The sequence below is a fragment of the Alligator mississippiensis genome, chromosome 5, assembly GCF_030867095.1.
Source record: "Alligator mississippiensis isolate rAllMis1 chromosome 5, rAllMis1, whole genome shotgun sequence".
Classification (NCBI taxonomy): Eukaryota; Metazoa; Chordata; order Crocodylia; family Alligatoridae; genus Alligator; species Alligator mississippiensis.
The window spans coordinates 146,231,047-146,243,981 of NC_081828.1; the positions used below are offsets into that span (position 1 = coordinate 146,231,047).

At 43.4% G+C, this 12,935-nt stretch overlaps 1 protein-coding gene across 4 annotated transcripts in view; it reads right to left on the reverse strand.

Annotated features, from left to right (window-relative positions):
• LRRC3B (leucine rich repeat containing 3B) overlaps nt 1-12,935 on the reverse strand; it is a 207,440-nt gene that overhangs the window by 104,782 nt on the left and 89,723 nt on the right. For 2 of the 4 annotated variants that reach the window (XR_009462589.1, XR_009462588.1), the window contains exon 1: nt 6,214-6,515. The exons of 1 other annotated variant lie outside the window; for it this stretch is intronic. The gene's annotated coding sequence lies outside the window, so the exon portion shown is untranslated. Of the gene's footprint in view, nt 1-5,827; nt 5,910-6,213; nt 6,516-12,935 lie in introns of those variants that run through there. One more of the 4 variants, XM_019498069.2, reaches the window with a different exon arrangement.

Here is a 12,935-nt window from a genome sequence, read left to right on the forward strand (position 1 = left end):
TCACTGCAACTTTAAAATAGCATCATTATAAACTAAATGATAGTGTTTGGCATAGTTGTCACAAATGCAGCTGAAGATTTGTTTAACAGAAATATCATCCATAAGATATACTGTTAAGATCACCAGCTACTAAAGGCATGTCACTTTTAAAAATACATGCCTTATTAATGGAGCTATGTGACCAATGGTAACACTATGCAGCAATGTGGCTTGACCCCTAGCAGCAGAACGTTCTGTCAGGCTTCCACAACATGACTGAAATGTGGACCATCTGTTATGACAGTACTGTAATATGAATAAATAATACAACATTCTCCAAATGAAAACCTCTAAGCAATTTTTCTTATTATTCCTTCCCTCAGCCTCAGTCCCTTCCCAGACATATTCTGTTTTCCTCTTTCCTGATTGTTTTCTTTTTTTCATCCTTCTGTTTATTCTCTAGTCTCTTCCTTATTGTCTCTTCTCTTATTGTTTCTTTATAATCTGTCTCCTCATTTATCTTTCCTTAAATAATTAATAATATTTTTTTCCTTCCTGTCACCCAGCCAGAACACCATCCCATTTTCACACTCTCCTCTATCATTTCTATCACCTTACCTGCTGTCCCATTCTCTGCAATTCTCTCTCACCTAGCCATAACCTTTTCATTGTGGTAACATCTTCATCTCAGTTTAGCTGGCTGAGGGCTATGCTAGGGACACTTTAAGAATTTATTTAGAGTAAAATAAATAGAGATATTTTGTAAATGTTAGTGAATGTATTTTAAAAAACACACATAGCCAGAGCAACCCTATTTTAAATATATTAGCTAGATGAGCCCTAAAGGAAGTCCAGGGTGGACTCTGACCAAACAAATCACAGTAAAAGTTATCAATATGCACCTATATTCACATGAAGGTCACAATCTTTAATATGACTTACTTTCCTCCTTACTTAGGAGGCAAAGAAACTTTACTATCAAGTATCAGGCACAAAGAAACTCATGTCCAACTTCTCAAGGCTATTTAAGCAACTAACTCCTACTGAAATCAATAAGACTTAAGTTAATTTTGAGGATCTAGACCCAAGTGAATTGCCTCATATCACACAAGAAGTCTGTGGCATAGCAGGATATTTAAACTGGAAATTCCAAATCCTAGGCTGTGAGATTTGATAAAAGTCACGAAGCTATTACCATTTACTGCATCCACTCATCTACTGAATCTTCCTTCCCCATTCTGCTGCCATTTCTCTTTTCTCTCCTTCCTTCATTCTTACAAAAGAGCACCATCCAGAGACAAAACAGCCACTTTAATTTGGCTACCATTGCCTTTTCCTTGCCAACAAAGCACAGAACTTGGGAACCATACCCATCCGTATGGTGAAAGATTTTTCCCCATGTCCACTGTTGAAACTGGAATGAAAATAAAACAAGTTACAACCTTTGTTCAATGACTGTACTCCAAAGAGTATTTAAATATTGGGGATAAGACTAGAAGTTGATAGAGCCTGAAATCTTTCCTGTGAAATAGTAGTAAATGTTGTGAATGGTACCTTTCAAGTCCAAACTTAGGCCCTACATAAAATCAGTTGGACCACAAGTACAATCTTTAGGGTCAGGAAGTTTACAATGCAAATCATCCACTATACCTGGAGAAACCAGTTATATGCAGAAATCCTCATGATTCAAGAGCATATGCCTTAATCATTGTTTAAGTAATGGGAGCCTCCTCTGTGCTGGGTTTGGCAATTACTTCTCCAAATCATTAGCTGAGATAAAACAGTAAGGGAAAAAACAATATTACATTCTGACTGAACCCTATTGTTTTGTTTTGGATATGTTTATATGAGTGCTGCACATCCAGATCAACTTTCACAAAGTGTAACAAAATGGAAGAAGAGTAGACTTAGTTTATTTTACTGAATGCACTAGACCAGTGGTTCTCAAACTTTTTTTTCCATGGGCCACTTGAAAATTATTGAAGGTTTTGGTGGCCCACTTAAACTTTTTTTTGTTCTACAAATCAAAGCACACAGCTCGTATTTTAATATGAGTAGTCTTACCTAACAAGTACAGATATTCTCGATTGTTCCGCAACCTTTCTGCGGACCACCGGAATGGAGCTCACGGACCACAGTTTGAGAACCTCTGTACTACACTAAAAGGCAAAATATAAATCTGAATTTTCCATATTTGATCCTGCCTCACCTGTGTTGTATTGGGTTCATTACTAACATGCACATATATATGGTTTCATTGATAAAATAACCACCATTTAAAAAGTGTTTACTATGTGGCAAATTTCTTACTTATAGCTGCTGTGGACATGTGCATTCTTGGCTTGTTAGCAAGAGTTCAGATGTCCTAAAAAATCCCTACATTTCCAAATTTACTTTTATTAAATAAGCTCTGAAAAAACCCTGTTTAAGCAGAGCAAGATAAATATTATAAATTCCATGGACTCCACTAATTCATTCTTAGTTCAAGGAAAAAGTGTATCGATTCTCACTATCATTTTAATATCAGGTATCTTGTTCAGCATTTAGCTTCCTAAGTTTTATAATTATATGCATATATTGACAGTACATCAAGACAATACATGTTCTTTACACTTGATCGCTTATTATACCAGAAGCAGCAAAAACTCAGAAGTAATATTTTGAAACTTTGCTTGTGTTCTGCTGTTGGCATTCTCAGATGGGGACTGATCCAAATCCCATCAAAGCCAATTTTCTTTTATAGATTTCAATGGGCTTGGATTGTGCTCATGATGAGTAATTTAAATGTTATAATTTATATTTAAACCCTGTATTTGTCAGATTCTTAAGTACAACCCCTAGCTAGTCTTCTCACTAAATGAAACAATAACAACTAGCATTTACCAATATTTTGCCATCTTGCTTACATTCTCAATTAAATGAAAAGGTTTATAATTTTTCTAAATCTATCACTAGCAATCTAAACCCTGCTTGCTTTGCTTACGTGGGTATTCTAGCTGAAGAGAACATCACAACACAACTCACACAAATAAGACAAAAAAGGCTTGGTGCCTCATTAATTACTTGCATGCAAAAAGGCTGTTTAGATTAGAATATCTTGGTTCAAAAACCAATGCTAGAAATGAATAGTCAGCATTTATTTCTAAATTTTAAATCTATAGTTTTGAGCTTACTTCCTAAGCTGGCAAATTATGTACCTGGTCCTCCTTGCCATGAAGGTACTAGTGTTCTAAAATGTTTTAAAGGGATAGGGCCCTATCTTTTGTGTTTTAATTAGAGGTCATTATGAAATTTATATGTAAACAAGGTTGAAGCCTCCATCTCATGTCTGCTAATATTAGTGGTAAAACGCCTATTGCCTTCAGTGGTATAGGACTGGACCCAAATTATTTCCTGTTCATGAAACTACATATTTTTATCAATTTGAGGCAAAACATGTGGCTTAATTGCTAATCTTTTGTAGCACAGACAACTACAACGTATATACCTTTCTGTTAGCTTAACAAGGGCCCGATCCTCTAATGAAAAATATCTCTTCTAAAGACTCGGCAGTCTCAAGTCTCCTCAAGTCATCAGAAATTCAAGGCACTGAGTACCCAGAGAAGCATACCCTGCTCATGTTGAAGTCAACACAAGTTTGGCATTTCAGTCTGAATTTTAATGGTCTGTCAGCAGTAAACAGACAAAAGAGAGATGATTTGGACTGAGCCACCAGCTCTGCTCCTGATGAAGTCAAATGAGAGATTTCTTGCTGGATTCAAAATGAGCAGTCTTCATATAATGCCATGTCATGGCTACTGGACAGTGGGCATGATCCTGCAACCTCCAGTCATATGAATAACCCATGAATATGAGTAACGGCTCTGAAATCCCCCCCCCCAGACTATTTGTGCAAATAAAAACTGCAAAACTGAGCCAGTAATTCCTTCAACATTACTGACACTGTGAATAAGATTAATACTTAAATCCTATGCATGCAAATGAAAGGAACCAATTCATTCTGAACACTGCATAGGTTTTTGTGAGTTGGTGTATTCCGAAAATTAATTACAGTGATCATTCCCTCCAAAACAAGCTATACACTCATTCTGCGTGTCCCCTTCAGTGATGTTACTAAAATAATATCAAAATGGTAAGCCCTAGGAACACCACTGTGTATTAAAGGCTCCCATTAGCCAACTAGGCATGACAAGCATCTTGACATTTGAACTGATAAGTTGTTACATGATTTAACACCAGAAAAATTACAGCCATCCTTCAAACGAAATTCGTTCTCTCCCAAGTTTTATACTCCAACATATGGTATTCTCTCTGCTGCAAATATTTGGAAAAAAGACTTTTCTAAAATAAATTAATGTATTTTTAAAAACAACAGCCTATTTGCCTCAAAGATACGACAAATGCTGGGTGCTTACTTCTCTCATGCTAACCCTATATGCTAAGCTCTCTCCTCCCCCCACCCCCCAGCAATGGCATAAATATACAGGGCACTGATGCCTTTTATGTGACATGGCTGTTTTATTCTATAATCAAGACATTTCCCTGTCCAGTTATCTAGTAGAGGAGATTGTTAAAATGTTTTATTCTGAAGGCAGAAACCAAAAAAAGGAAAGAAAAAATAATACCACCATTGAGTTTGGAACAGTATTGGCTTCTGAATTGGCAAAAGAATTTCTGGACACATATACTGGCATCAAGACATCAACATACAGTGAGATACTATCCAATTTCAAATGCATCTCACACACAATCACATGCACGCACACACATACCAGTATATGCAAAGAATCTCTCACACACACCAGTACACAGAGAATCTCACACACCCATGCACACACACACACTCCAGTACACACAAACACATGCACATACATGCACACACACACACTCTAATACACAGAGAAATCTCATACATGCACATCAGTTTACATGAAGACTCATCCGTGTCCACATCCCAGGACACATGTACACATACACTATAGTACACACAGGGAAACACATGTGCGCACACATTATAGTACTCACAGAGAAACACATGTGCACACACACATGCACACAGTTCAGTATGCACCGAGAATCACATGTGCACACACATACATGTGCACACACATACTCCAGTACACACAGTAAACCACATGCACACACATGTGCACACACACACACACACTCTGGTACACAGAAAATCACGTGTGCGCACACGTGCACACACACAGTCTGGTAAATACAGCAAATCACATGTGCACACAGACTGTACACACAGACAGGCACATGTGTACACACTCACACTCCGGTACACACAGACAAGCACATGTGTACACACACACACACACACACTCTCCATCCAGTACACACAGAGAAACACATGTGTACATATGTGCATGCACACACACTCTGGTACAGACAGAAAATCACACTTGCACACACACGTGCACATGCTCCAGTATACGCAATCACACAGGCACACCAATATACAGGGAATCCCACTTGTGCCCACTCCGGTACACACACAATCACGCCCGCACACACCAGGACATACAGAGAAGCACACGTGTACGGACACACACGGCTGTACACGCAGTCACACACGCACCCCGGGATCCACAGAGACCCAGACGCGTGCACACTCCGGCACCCGGAGCAGCTCCGCCACCCGCATCCCGGCGCTAAGGTCACGCCAGCAGCGCCCTGCTCCGGCCCAGCCCGGCCCGGCCCGGCCCGGCGGCTCTCCTGCAGCCCGGGCCGACGTGGCCGGAGAAGCGCTCGCAGAGCCCGGGCCGGGGGCCGAGTGGGGGGACCCCCGGGGTCCCCGCCACCTCCCCGGAGCCCCCGGCCGCCTCCCGCAGCTCACCTGGGAGGAGCCGCCGCCACCGCAGCCCGGCCACAGCCCGCTGCTGCCATTTGTTGCTCGTCTGGCGAGCGAGCCGCAGGCGGGAGGCACCGCGGAACAGCCCCCCCCCCGGGGAGGCGCCCGAATGCGGCCCCCCCGCGCTCCACATCTGGGGGGGGGGGCTCCAGCTGCAGCCGGGCCCCGCAGGCGCCCCGCCCCGGCGCCCCCGGGCAGGAGGGAGCCGCAGCCGAGCCCCCCTCCCCGGCCCCGGGGATGACAGCCCGGGCTCGGCAGGGCACAAGACACAGCTCAGCGCCGCCCCGCGAAACTTCCCCGCGAGTTGCTAGGCGGCCCCCGCCCCCGGCGCCCCCCAACGCAGGCCGGTGCAACAGGCGGCAGCGCCTTACCTCGCCCCGGGGCTGAGCTGCCCGCCGGCTGCTCCATAGGCGCGGGCGCGGCGGCGGCGGCTGGTGCCGGGGGGTGGCGGGAGGACGGGGGTGGCAGCCGCCGGCGGCCCCCGCCGCGCTCAGGCGGGCGAGGGGCGCGGCGCCGGGGGCAGCCGGGCGGGCATGCCGGCGGGGAGGCGGGGAAGGGAGCTCCCCCGCCAGCCGCCGCCGCCGTGCTGCTGCTCCCGCGCTGCTGCAGAGTCCGGAGCGGGCGGAGGAGGAGGAGGAGACGCAGGATCTCCCTCACAGCCGGCGGGGCCGGGGGCACCTGCTTCTCTTTCCGGCAGGGCGCCAGGCCAAGCGGGCTGAGGGACGGGGCTCTTCTCCCCCTCCACCTCGCCCGCCTGCTCCGGGGAAGCCGAGGCGGTGGCGGCGGGGGGAGGGGGGGAGCAGCCCGCCGCCCCCCACCTTAGCAGCAGCCCGCCAGCCTCCACAGCCCAGAAATCCCCCCTCCCCGGCCTCACCACCGTGCAAGTCAGGAGTGTCACCACTGTGGAAGAAAGAAAACAGTGAAAGAAAGGAAAGGATGCCAAGCCGGCCCTTATGATCCAACCCCTTTCTCTAGGCATTGCCAAACGGTAGAAAAATGAGGGCTGGAAGGGACCTCGGAAGGTCATCTAGTCCAACCCTCTGCTCAAAGCAGGACCAGCCCCACTAGATCATCCTAGCCAAGGGATTCTCCAAAACCTCCAAGGATGGAGAGTCCACCAGCGATCTGGGCAGCCTGTTCCCGTGCTTCACTTTCCTAGTGAGAGAGTTTTTCCAGCATCCAACCTAAACTTCCCTTGCTGCAACTTGGGACCATTGCTCCTTGCTCTGTCATCTGCCACCACTGAGAACAGTCTAGCTCCATCCTCTTTGGAGCCCCCCTTCAGGTAGATGAAGGCTGCTATTCCACTACCTGGGAGGATTGTCATCCTTAATTCATAAAGATGCATCTGAGAGGCACCGGCTTTTCCCTTTGAAATGTGACCTGTCACATCCAATGTCATAGATTATCAAAATATTTGCCTAGGGCAAGATTTTTTTTTCTTTGCTCCCCACCCCAAGTGTTTGATTTCTTCCTAATTGTTGCAAATTATTATTCTGGGACGTGTAATATAACTCCTCCCCCCCCCATCAATGCTTAGTGTCGTCCCCCCCCCGCCCCCCCCCAAAAAAACCCCAACCCAACTTGTCATCTGTTTCTGGTTTACTGGATTTGAGTGCAAGGAGCTGAAGATGTTTGTTTTAAGGTGAACATGCTAAATAAAGGGAAAGTTTGTTTGTTTGGACACTGTAATGTGCTATGTAATATTTGCATTACAACCAGATAGGCTACTGTGGGAAAGAGGATGCTAGAGTAGATGGACCCACTGACATAGCAATTCCCATGCTCCTGCTGCTTGATATGCTAGAAATCAGCCTTTTTTAGGGGTGTCAGGGAAACGAATGGATATGCTCTCCCATGCTTCATCTGTCTATTGCTCAGCTCAGAGCTCAGTTCTTCAAGTCTTTACACAATTGATCTTTACCCACAGGAGCAAAACTAGACGCCCTGACTGTGTGTCAATCCCCACAGCCTTTTCTCTTGTAAACTGGCCCTGTGACACCTCTTATGTGTCTTATGCATCTTGCAATCTGGTGGGAGTATAAAAGTAAATAATAAAAGAAACATTGATTATGTAAATTCTGCAAGTTTGCATGAGAAAAAAGCACATTTTTTACTTCCTCACAATCATTATGTTTGCATATCCTTAGAGACCTGCTCAATATAAGCATTCTTTAATATATCAATATGCAATTTCCTATCAAACTCAGAATTTTGTCTCCCTCCCATGCTTTTTAGCATTAACAACAACAAAAAATAGCTGCTGGGGAAATGGCTTCCCCAGTTTATAAACAAACAGCTGTAGTAGTGACCAGAAGTGGCAGTCATCCAATTAACACCTAAACATTTTTGGCAAATGTGAAATGATTTGCAGACCTAATTTAGACTTAAGCTCACTTACTTTAAACTAATTTGAAAGCAGTCATGAAAGTATAAGAATATTCATCATAAATGAAAACCAAGCACTAAGATCGAACATGCTGAGACAATTGCACCAAAATCCAGCTTGTGTTTATATTTTCACTCCTTAGGATGTGGGTACCAGACAAATTTGTACAACATCCAGTATGTACGTGTTCAATTGAAGTGCCTGCTTATGCCCATATTCCTTAATATTTATATAACAGATATTGGAAACCAGCTATTTTGGTGTGACTTTTCTTGATTATTTTTAAAAGTGGAAAAAGAGATAAAGTAAATCTGTTAGCATTTGGCTCAAAAGAAACATTTTTGCCCTTGACAACATTTAAAAAAACCCTGTACATGTTCCAATGTCCCTTTAGAACTTGAATTCTTCCTGTATTCTGCAATCTAATCAACTGTTTTGCTTTTTTCAGATTATATAATGACAGACCCAGTCCTGCAAAATTTAACTCACCAGTTTAGCTCTCACAGTTAGTCCTATTAATTTCAGTGGAATTACTTGCCTGAAGGATTTCTCACATATGCAGAAGTGGTTAGAATATAAAAAAATATTGTTTGAATTTTTATGTCTTTCTTGTCATTGAAATTTCACTTCAATAGCATTTTTTGACCAGATGTACATGACAGTAAGGATTTGTAGGTTTGCACACATCTATAACTCCAGCTGATATTAATGGGCACTTGGCAATATCTGAAACCGACAAAAAAGGATTTTTACTTCGGAAAATTATTGCAAATGCATGAACTAGTGCTATTTTCTGTTTAAAATGTCATACAGGGTTTTAGGAATTAAATATGGCCCACGTCATGCCTTCACCTTCAGCTACATATGAAGTAGATTTTTTTTTTTTTTAATAGAAGAAGCTACTTCATTTTTGAGAGCATGCTCCTCAAGGTTAGCCCACTGGAAGATTTAGTTCATTAGTTCATTGGCTAGCACATGAATTTATGCCATTATTTGAAGTGAAAGGATTAATCCTCTGTTTCAAAGGAATATAAGTTTAAGAGATAAGGAGAAGGTCATTTGGCCTTTCTCAGCACAGGAAGAAACTGTAATACAGTAGCTGCTGACTTCTGCACATATATACCTACAAAAATTGAGGAGGATAAAATAATAGATGATACCAGATGGTTCTTAATTTATCCCAAAAAATAATTTTGGTCAGTATTTATGGATATTTAAAGGCTGACTCCATCCTACAAATCTTTAAGTAAATAAGCCTCTCTCACAATGGAATTCTTTACAATTTAGGATCAATAGCAACCCAAAGAAGGTTTTACAGGCAGGACTTGACCCTTAGAAAATTTCACCATTTTCACCATTTTTCCCCAGGGGGTAAATTAAAGAGCTATACGGTACCACTTATTCCATTTAACCTCCCACATATTCAGAACTATGTATGCAAAAGTTAGTAGTAATATGGCTTATTCATGTGACAAGAAAAGCCAAATTCCCTTTGCTTTAATCAATTAACTTATATAAATTGAATGACTAAATAAATAATCATTACATATTATTTGGGAATTAATTCTTTCAAAATGACAACGGTATAAAATTCATATGCTAGGCAATATGCTAATGAACTAAATCTTCCAACCTATCCTACCTCCAAAAGCTGGCTCTTCACAATTAGTAGGAGTATCTCTTCTATTTCTGAAAAAAAATAGTAGCTTTTTCTGTAGATGGCAGTGCAAAGCCATACGGCCTCAGAAGAGTGCCAGGAAGATTTTATCTGCAATGGAAACAGACTCTCCAGGTGCTACTCCATTCCCAAGAGTGTTCATCTATTGTCCTCATCTGAAAGAATGATTCCATCTACTCCATGCAGAACCCCAAGATGAAAGCGAAATGGAAAGGTGCTAATTTGGCATGCTAAAACAGGTTATGACTCCTGTAGTGGCAAGTTATTACAGTACTTGCCTTGTCAAAATTTTACGAATGTAACATCTTGTCTATGTCTATGAAATCTTCGGGCCTGCTCATCAGAGCTGCCACCTGGGTCTCATACCGTACTACTCAGTACTGTTCAATCTGCCTTCCATCATGTTTATTAATGATTTGGATGCTGGCATAAAGAGCTTCCTGAGCAAATCTGCAGACAACATGGAACTGGGAAGGATTGCAAATACACTGGAGGACAATTTAAAATGAACCTAATAGATTTGAAAGCTGCAGTAGACCCAACATGATGCAGTTCAATGCTGATAAATGCAAGGTGCTACACCTAAGGAAGAATAATCAAAAATATGAATACAGGATAGGTGACAACTGGATGGATGGCAGCACATTGGCAACATGTAGGGTTGCACATGGGTGCACATGCACCCCCTGAGCGTGGCAGTGCACCCCTGCAAAAAGGCACTGCCGACACTGCCGGTGGCATCTGTGGGCAGTCTGTGATTGCTGCTAGCCACTGCCACTGCCAGTGGTGTCTGTGGGTGGTCACTGACCATTGGTCAGTGTTCGCCAACCCCCCACATCCCCTCCGGCCAACAGCGCTGTGGCTGCCAGTGGCAGTTTTCCATTTGCCTCCGCCACACTCCCACCACCGACAGTGTTGTCACCGTGTGCGGGAGCTTGCCATGCCCCCCCCCCAGCCTCCAGGGGCACATGGCATTCATGGCAGTGCTACAGAGAAGGATCTAGGAGTCTTGGTGAATCAGACTCAACATGCATCTGCCATTCTGGGCCACATTAATACAAGCATTAGGTGCAAGACAAGGGACGTGATAATGCCTCTTCATTCAGCAGTGGTTAGGCCTTATCTAGACTACTATGTGCAATTTTGGGCTCCACATTTTGAAAACAATGTGATAAAGTTTAGAGAGATGGTCAACAAAAATAATAACGGGCTTGGATGGCAAGCCATACATGGAGAGGTTGAAGTACCACAGGCATGTTCAGCTGGTGGAAGTGGCAATTAAGAGGGGCATAATAGCAGCCTTCAAATATCTGAAGGGCTGTATAAAGAAGACAGTGAATACATTTTCTCTGTCTCTGCAGAGAGTATGATATGGAGCAATGGTTTGATGTTGCAGCAAAATAGGTTTAGTTTGCATATCAGGAAAAACTTCATTATTAGAAAAGTGAAGTAATAGATTAGACTGCCTAGGGAAATTGTGGAATTTCCTTAATTTAAGTTTTTCAAGAAGAGGTTGGATAAGCATTGGTCAGCTCCAGTTGACCAATATAGCTCGAGCTATACCTGGAGCTCTGCAGTCCTCAGCAGGCAGGTATTGGAGAACACTATGCTCAGCAGCAGAATGGAGAGCTCCACAACCAGATTAGTAATGAAAGAAGATTAAATTCAGCCTAGAATAAATTTTTGAAGGGGATAAGATTACAGACAGGAAATCTGGGTCTCCAGCTAGGGTATGTGATGTTTGGAGATGTTTGCTGTCCCCAGGAGGGTGTTTGGATTGTCCCATTATTCTAATCTTTACTGGTTGCCACATGGAGCCATGAAGGATATTTTACCCTTCTGTTGCCAGAAATCAGAGGAGGTTTCACCTTCTTCAAAAGCACTGCAACATTGGTTGCAGCCAATGTTGGGGATTTGACTGAGGTGTGCCAGTGCTCCTGCTGGGACTAAAATCTGGAGGCTCCTGGATAGCAGGTCTTGCCCCTCCACTCGGGGTCAGACAAATCACCACATTTGGGATTAGGAAGGCATTTTACCCCAGACAGATCAGCACGGACTGTGGGGGCGTTTTACCTTCCTCTGTAGCCACAGACATGGACCTCTTCCTTGGATCTCTCAAGTATACTTTGACAATCCTTGCAGCAGCAAGACATTGACAGTGCCCTTATCCCCCATGGTTAGGGTGTTCTTGGTGTTTTGGGGCAATACAACTTGTAGTTGTGCAAAAGGGTTGTTTGTAGTTTTAGAAATAGGATAAACAAGTACTGTATGGGATGGTTTGGGTAGGGATAATCCTGTCTGGAGCAGAGGGTTGGAGTAGATCGTCACAACCCAATTAAGTAAGTGCCCATGCCACAAGCAAGAGATACCAGTTAAAGCAGTTTTATTCTGCACTAGGTTAACTAAGGGTTAACAAAATGATAGTAACAGCCTCCTTTGCTATGCATGCCAACAAAGAGATTTATAACTGCGCCACTAACTAGAAATGAAACTCAGCCTTCTGTACTTTACATAAATCATTATAATTGGTCAAAGAAAACGGGGAGTAGCCCTGTGAAATTACCCTAGCAAAAACCGCTATGTAATTGGCAATTCTAATTACATTTATGATGTGGCGAAAAGCAATTGGCTATTATACAAATAAAACTCACATACACTTCCGTGAAGACGGGGACCTCCGCACACACCTTGGAGACCTTTGAACATATGTGTCAGAGTAACTGACAATTTGATCACTTGTCAGTTCCCCCCCCCGTCTCAACCCAATCTCAGATGTAAATCAACGACTGCCGGCCCGACCATTTCTGCCCGACCATTTCCGAACACTTATGCAGACCGACCTACGAACTCTTAAGCTGTAACTAACCAAGTACCTCTGACCTCCGTTGTTCACCACCTTGACGGCGTGAGTAAATAATCTTGCTTTGCAACCAATAAGTGTCCGCCTAATTAATTCCACTCCAAGCGTCACAAGTACCCACCTGATGGCCTCTGAGGCTCCCGGACTCCTCGCTGCAGTGCACGGC